This window comes from Phoca vitulina, unplaced genomic scaffold (genome assembly GCF_004348235.1).
Source record: "Phoca vitulina isolate PV1807 unplaced genomic scaffold, GSC_HSeal_1.0 scaffold35, whole genome shotgun sequence".
In the NCBI taxonomy this organism is placed as follows: Eukaryota; Metazoa; Chordata; class Mammalia; order Carnivora; family Phocidae; genus Phoca; species Phoca vitulina.
In genome coordinates, this window is record NW_022589738.1 from 19351518 (window position 1) to 19359783 (window position 8266).

An 8266-nucleotide genomic window follows, 5' to 3' on the forward strand; every position below is an offset into this window, starting at 1 on the left:
TTGTAAGCTTTGAATCGGTAGTTTACCATAAGTTTATGGTAGATGAATTATATCAATAAATCTGTTAAAAAAAAAAGATCATGTAGCTAGTAAGTGGTCATGCAGGATTTCAAACCCAGTCTTTTGGCAAGGGGAAGGTACTCACTAAATGTTTGTCGAATAAATGAATGAATGAACACATTTCACTTTCAAATTAGCAACAAAATAGGGATACCCTCTATCAAGTATCATTCAACATTGTTCCGAAAGTGCTAGCTAATGCAAGAGAAGATGAGGTAATCAGAATAAATATTTGGAAGGAAGAGAGAGTATCACTGTTAACTGGATGCAATATGATATTCTATTTAAGAAAACTAAGAAACTCTAAAAAGCAACTAGAATTCACAAGAGAATCTGATCATTGCATTGGATAAGAAATACAATACAAAAAAGAAAATAAAAGTTGACAGATTTTTTTTTCCTTTGGAAATAGAAAAAGTATGCCTTTCATCATGGTGACAAAAACAAATGTAAAATATTTAAGAATGCAATTTTTTTTTTTTTAAATAAAAAGGTGCTGGGTCTATAGGAAGAAAACTATAAGGGCGCCTGGGTGGCTCAGTCAGTTGGGCCTCTGACTCTTGGTTTTGGCTCAGGTCATGATCTCATGGGTGGTGAGATCAAGCCCTGAGTCAGGCTCTGAGCTCAGTGGGGAGTCTGCTTGAGATTCTCTCCCTCTGCCCCTCCCCCACTCTCATGCACGCTCTCTCAAATAAATAAATCTTTTAAAAAAGAAGAAAACTATAAAATACATAGTTTTAATGGTTGTTTTGAAATAAAATAAGATGGTTTTAACATTCATATGGAAGAATAAATGCTAAAGAATATTAAAGAAAACAACCAAAAAAGAAAGAAAAAGAACAGTGAAGGGGCTAGCACTGTTTGTTATTAAAAGTATTTCTAGGGCGCCTGGGTGGCTCAGTTGGTTAAGCGACTGCCTTCGGCTCAGGTCATGATCCTGGAGTCCCTGGATCGAGTCCCGCATCAGGCTCCCTGCTCGGCAGGGAGTCTGCTTCTCCCTCTGACCCTCCCCCCTCTCATGTGCTTGCTCTCTCTCATTCTCTCTCTCTCAAATAAATAAATAAAAAATCTTTAAAAAAAAAAAGTATTTCTAAAAGTCAGCATACTTTTTTGAAAGGGAGTAGATACATATATCAGAAGGAAAAATAGAGCTCAGAAAAAGAGCAATACATTTGGAAATTTATGTGACAATAGTGGCATGTAGTTGAGTTAGAAAAGTGTTTTCATTTAATGATTGGTACCAGCAAATTTTCTATCCAAACGGAAAATACAAACTTCGATCTCATCTCACACCACACATCAGTGTAAATTCCAGTTGGACTGAAATTTAATTTTAAAAATTAAAACAGGGGCGCCTGGGTGGCTCAGTCATTAAGTGTCTGACTTCGGCTCAGGTCATGATCCCAGGGTTCTGGGATCGAGCCCCACATCAGGCTCCCTGCTCCGTGGGGAGCCTGCTTCTCCCTCTCCCCCTGCTTGTGTTCCCTCTCTCGCTGTCTCTCTCTCTGTCAAATAAATGAATAAAATCTTTAAAAAAAAATAAAATAGGGGCGCCTGGGTGGCTCAGTCGTTAAGCGTCTGCCTTCGGCTCAGGTCATGATCCCAGGGTTCTGGGATCGAGCCCCGCATCGGGCTCCCTGCTCTGCGGGGAGCCTGCTTCTCCCTCTCCCCCTCCCCCTGCTTGTGTTCCCTCTCTCGCTGGTCTCTCTCTGTCAAATAAATAAATAAATAAATCTTTAAAAAAATAAAAAATAAAAAAATAATAAAATAAATAAAAATTAAAACAATAAAAATGTTAAACTTAAGGCATATATTTGTTTAAGCATGAAGTGGGGAGAACTCACTAAGCAAGACAAGACTCAGAACCAAAGACAGATATCTCTAATCAGATGAGATCGGGTGCGCTCAGGGTGGGATGGCCGTAGACCAGATATCTCTAATCAGATAATTATTTTTTCTAATTATATGTGAAAACATCTTTCAAAAATCAAGATATAAAAGAGATAAAAGGGGAAAAAATCACAATAAATGACAGAAGGTTAATATTCACAAATTAGAAAGACAAACCACCCAAAGGAAAAAAAGAGCAAAGGATATGAAAAGTTTAAAAAACATATGCAAAGATACTCAACCACTAGTTGCCGGAAAAATGCATATCAGAGTAAAACAAGATACTAGATACCATTTACTTTACCAAAGTAAAAACAGATACCATTCTGTTTGGCCCTCGGAATGGGGAAAATTAAAAAAAAGCAGCAATATTCAGTGTGGGAGAGGATGTTAGAGTGAGCCCTTTTATTTATTTATTATTTTTTTTCTATTTTTAAAGATTTTATTTATTCGACAGAGCACGAGAACGAGCTGGGGTGGGGGTGTGGGGGGAAGAGACAGAGGGAGAGGGAGAAGCAGATTCCCCCCCGCAGTGTGGAGCCCGAGTGGGGGATGTGACCCCATGATCAAGACCCCAGCCCAAGTCAGATGTTAAACCAACTGAGCCACCCAGGCACCCCGGAGTGAGCCCTTTTATATGTTGCTGGTGGGAGTACCAATTTTACAAAAGTTTTGGAAAATAATTTAACCAAAATTCAATATATACCATCCACTTTAAGGAACATCCATTTCTGCACCTAATAATCACTCAGATGACAGTCTCTGAGTGTAGTTTAGAAATCAATAACAAAAATTTCAACTTTTGGGGCACCTGGGTGGCTGTTGGTTAAGTGGCTGCCTTCGGCTCAGGTCTTGATCCCAGGGTACCGGGATCGAGCCCGGCATCAGGCTCCGGCTCAGCGGGGAAGCCTGCTTCTCCCTCTCCCTCTGCCTGCCCCTCCCTCTGCTTGTGCTCTCTCCCTCTCTCTCTCTCAAATAAATGAATAAAATCTTAAAAATTTTTTTTCAACTTTTTAAAAAAGATTTTTTATTTATTCATTTGACAGAGAGAGAGATCGCGAGAGAGGGAACATAAGCATGGGGAGTGGGAAAGGGAGAAGCGGGCTTCCTGCTGAGCGGGGAGCCCAATGTGGGGCTCTATCCCAGGACCCTGGGATCATGACCTGAGCTGAAGGCAGACACTTAACGACTGAGCCACCCAGGCGCCCCTTCAACTTTTTGGAAAATTAGAATCTCATATCTAAACAACTATGGGGTGAGAGAGAAAACCACAACAGAAATTAGAAAACATTTGAAGTAAACTATAGTGACAATGTTACATATCAAAATCTGTTACATGGAGCTAAAGTGTTCTTAGAGGAAAATTCATGAACTTAATGCTTATATTATAAAAGAAAAGTGATTGAATATTAATGAGATAAGCGTTCAACTTAGGAATTTAAAAATAAGAATAAAAGAAAAAACCCAAAGAAGAGAAATAATGAAATCAAGGGGAGAAATTAATGACGCAGAAAACAAAAATACAGGAGGCCCAACAAAGTCAAGGTAGGGTTTTGAAACAATCCCATCTCGGTTTAAGACCACCCATCACTGACTCCGTGAGGCAGTGTATCTGATTCCACTGGCCCCTCCATCAACCAGTCCCAAATAAATGCATGACTGACACCATAGAAATCTTGACCATCCACTCAATAAACCCCATCATGCACCTCATAGACCATGCAACAGTCACCCCGCGGTCCGAAGTGAGCTACAATGAATCATTCATTCATTGATTCTTCAATACCCCATAAACTCTCCACCATTCACTCCACAGACCACCCATTACTCCCCAAACACCCTCACCACCGACCCACTGAACTCCAATCATTCATCTTACAGCCCCCTATCACTTACCTCACTAACCCCCTATGATTCACCCGACAGACCTCCATCACTTATCCCACAGCTCCAATCACTTACTCGGCAGACCCCATCAGTGACCTCTGAGAATCCTCACCCCTCTCCCGCACAGACTCCTCATCGCTCACCCGAAAGACCCCCCAGCACCCTCATCACTCATCCCACAGACTACCCATTTTATTTTCCCCACTGACCCATCACTCACCCCAAACTCCTGTCACTCACTCCACGCCCCTCCTACTTAGTGACCTCAGAGAAGCCTCAGCACTCACCCTACAGAGTAGCATCACTGAGTGCGAAATCCACCACACCCCCATAATCATGTCAGTGCTTTACTGGCCCAACTGTGGCCGCCTCTGTTAAACCCAGTCCCGGAACCCTAAGTGTGGAAACTACCTCTGAGGGACTCTTCCGGGTCTGGACTTCAGCGTGCACATGCTCAGTGTCGGCTTGGGAGCGGCCGGCCGCCCGCCACCCCACAGGGTGCCCTCGCGCTGTGTCAGCGCGTGTGCGTGGAGGTGGAGAGGCGGGCTTTCAAATGTTCTTTAGTGACTTTGTCAGGCAACTAACATGGCTGTCCCCTCGGGAGTGTCTCTACGGGAGTCGCCATCTTGGAAGGGCGGTCATTGCGGCCGCGGAGCCGGCAGTCCCCTGCCCCATCCGGCCCTGCGGGATTGCCCGGGAGCCGACCCGGCGGGAGCGCGGGCTGTGCCGCCGGCACTTCTCCCGCCCGCGCCGCATTTTGCACAGCGGCCGCCCAGGCGCAGGCCGGCCGCTCGCCTTTCCCCGCCCTCGGGCCGCATCCCCCGGGGAGCCGCGGCTGCTTCACGCGCCGCCGGGCCCCCCCGCCCCCGCCCCCCGAGTCCCGCCGCCCCGTCCCCGCTGGGGAGACTCCTCCAAGCAGCAGGCCCACAAACGGGCCCGCCCCCGCCCCCGCCCCGGCCTCCGCCCCGGCTCCCCTTCGAGAGCGAACGCGACGGCCCCTGACGGGCGCGGGTGGCGCGCGGCGGCGGGGCCCGGGGCGCCGCGACGTGCCCACCTGCCGGCGCCTCTGTCCCCGCGTCGGCTGAGGGCATCGCCGGGCTCCTCCGGGCTCCTCGACTGTCACCGACCCTGGGTGGTTGCCACGGGGGGGAATAGTGCGTGTCAGATTTAGGCCAGGAAGCGGAAGTCGCCCGCAGCGAGAGTTTAACCACTCTGGGCGCGGGGAGCTGAGGTGATTTAGCGCCAGGGACCAAGTATCATGCGGAGCGACTCACTGGGGGGGCCCGTGATATCAGTGGCGGGGCAGTTCGTCCAATTTTTTCAAAATCGAGTGATCACCCTTCCTGGTTTCCTCCTAAAAGCATTAAGGCTAAAGTTCTAAAGATCCAAGTTTTGATTTATTTCCATTAGTGTTTGGTTTCAAGTGCTACTTTGTAACTTTTTCCCCCTTTTAACCCGCGAATTGTTTAGAAGTCCATTGTCCAACTTGCAGAACTTCTCCGAGACTCGCAGGGCGAGGGAATGGGTACTTTTTTCAGGCTGCTGCGACAGGGACAACAGCCCAGCCCAGCGTTCCCTGGAGCTTGGGGAGTTTTAGAGGGCAGAGGAGTTTTGTAGGGGAAGGAAACAAAAGCGGCCGAGCGCCGGCTGCACGTTTGGTGGGCTTTGGTCCACAGGTATTGAAAGGAGCTGTTTTCGATTTGACTCATCTCAGTCTGTCACATAATCCTCTCGGAATTAACGACACCAAGAAGGAATTTAGAGCGAGTGCAGAAAATTCCTGACACCATGTTCCTTTCCCCAAATAAACACAGAGTTAGTCTGATGTTAGTGTTTTCTCACCTAATTGCATTGTGGTCTGGGAATATTGTCTGAATGATGCTGAATCTTTGAAATCTGTTGAAACTTGCCTTAAGGCTCAAGCACGGGCCCAGTTTTCAAAAACTGTTTCATCTCCTGATTAAAAAGACTGTATTTTCCAGTTGTTGGGTTGAGCGTATGGGTTTGTTGGCTCCAGCTTGTTAGTTGGGCCTTTAAAAAAAATGTACTTCCTTCCCGATGATTTTCTTCTGCTCGCCCCGTGAGTTCCTGAGAGAGGTGAGAGATTCTCCCATTGTATTGTTAGGTCAGGTTTTCATTGTGCTAGTCAATTTTTGCTTCCTATATTTTGAAGTTTATTATTAGATTCAGGTAAGGGTATTTTGTTGTCGAATAGATACAGCCAAATCTCTTCCCCAGAAGATTGTAACATGCCTACCCCCACCAGCAAAATAGGAGTTCGTTGAGGCAAATCTTTTCAGCACTAGATGTTGATGTTGTCTTTCATGTTTGCCAGTGTGAGGGCCAGTAGTAAATACTTGCTTTAATTTGCATTTTCCTGACTGCTTCCGCAACACAGCATCTTTTTCTGTTTGTTGACCACTTGGATTTTCTCTTCTGCTGATTTTCATATCCTCTGTCCAATTTCCTTTGGAGTAATTTGTCTTTTTCTTATCAATTTGTAGAAGTCCTTTGTGCATTAGGGATAGCAACCCTTTGTGAGTTGCATTGCAGTATTTCCCCCCTAACTCTTTTTCTCCTTTGCATTTTATAGGTGCCCTTCAGTATGTGTTTAGAAAGATGTAGTCTCTCATCAGAAATGTCTAAACTTTCTTTCCTGGCTTCTGTATTTCCTGTCTTGCTTGGTCCTCCTCCCCCATTCCACGTCTGCCCAAAAAGAGTCTTAACATTTATTTCATTTTTATTGCTTAATTTTTTTTCTACTTAAACCTTTAATCTAGTTAGAATTTACTGTGGCATAGGGTATGAGGTCAAGGTCAAGTTTTGTTCTTGTTGTGTCAAATAGGGAGAAAGCTTCCATTTCAGAAATCTGCAATTATCTCATAACCAAACAGAAAAAGGCTTCTCTTTTATAGATAGGGTAAGGAGGAGGCAAGCCAAGATAAGCAGAATCTGTGGGAGGGGAGCTGCATTAGCAGGAGAATGGCCGATAGCACCTGACCTGACGGGAAAGTGCCCACTGTGGTCAGTCGATTCCCTCCCAGGGGAGGCTGCGAAGAGCGGGCACATTCCACAATTTTTTGTGCTTTCTCGGGCTTGGGGACAAGCCAAGTTCAGGAGGCTGTGGGAAAGAGAGACGCTCGACTGACATTTGGCTAACAAGCATTCTGTTCTGATTAAATCAATGCTTATGAGGCAAGGACTGGGAATTTGGAAGTTCTGTGTCTGTCCTTGTCATAGGTAAACAACAGGAGCATCCGTGAGTCCTGTCTAAGTCATGTAGGGAAGGGGAGTTCTTGGCAGTAAGCGGTTTTCCAGAACATGAAAGAATAAGGGGGTTTCTCAACCTTCACTGTTTACCAGGATCACAGGGCTCAGGTAAAATTCAACAATGTCAGCTGGCTGTTTATGGAACACACTGCCCTGTAGCCACTGAATTAAATATCACTTTTGTCATACAAGGCCACACATACTTTTTGCTTGACCTGAACTCTTGATTGTGTCTCTGTAATCTGATTTCAAAGGAGTTCTCTTCTTGCGAATTTATTTTTCTAAGAACTCCCTGAAGTTTAAAATGAAGTTTCAAAATGAATGCCAGCCCCCTCCCCAAAACCCCAACAAAACAAAACTATTGGGATTCTAATTGGAACTGTATTACCCTAATATAATAGTTTGGGAAGATTCAATGCTTTTTGTTACAATAAGCCTTTGTATCTAGGATTTCATGAGTCTCTATTTTTTTTTTCATGAGTCTCTATTTGATTATGTCTTATATACTGCAATGACATTTTGTCATCTTCTTAGAAGTCCATCATCTTTTTTGGTTAAATTTGTTCTCAGATATTCACAACATTTTTGTTGTCATTGTTAAGTAAGGCTTGTTTGCTAATCCTATCTGCTTACTGTTAGTATAGGAAGAAAATAACCTATTTTTATAATTTTATCTTCTATCCATCCCCTTATCATGACCTACCAATTCTGGCAGCTTCTTAGTATAGTCTCTCAAGTTTTCTAATCGTACAGCCTATCAGATATAGATAATATTTTCTCATTTATCCAATATTTGGTGCAATTCTTTTTATTGTGTTAGCTGTTCAGTACAGTAGCCACTAAGCTCATGTGGCTATTTAAATTTAAATTTATTAAGAAACAGACTCTTTTTTAAATTTATTTTTTTAAAGATTTTATTTATTTATTTGACAGAGAGAGAGACAGCGAAAGAGGGAACACAAGCAGGGGGAGTGGGAGAGGGAGAAGCAGACTCCGTGCCAAGTGGGGAGCCGGACGCAGGGCTCGATCCCAGGACCTGGGATCATGACCTGAGCCGAAGGCAGACGCTTAACGACTGAGCCACCCAGGTGCCCGGACCCTTTTTTTTTTTTTTTTAAGATTTTATTATTTATTTGACAGAGAGAGAGAGAGAGAGCAC

The 8266-nt window shown here is 44.5% G+C and overlaps 1 protein-coding gene across 3 annotated transcripts in view; it reads right to left on the bottom strand.

Moving 5' to 3' along the window:
* Positions 1-5015, bottom strand: part of ZNF41 (zinc finger protein 41) — a 43154-nt gene extending 38139 nt beyond the window's left edge. Inside the window, exon 1 of one of the 3 annotated variants that reach the window (XM_032426588.1) lies at positions 4892-5015. The gene's annotated coding sequence lies outside the window, so the exon portion shown is untranslated. The other 2 variants (XM_032426590.1, XM_032426589.1) reach the window with 2 other exon arrangements.
* Between the last annotated feature and the right edge of the window lie 3251 nt (positions 5016-8266).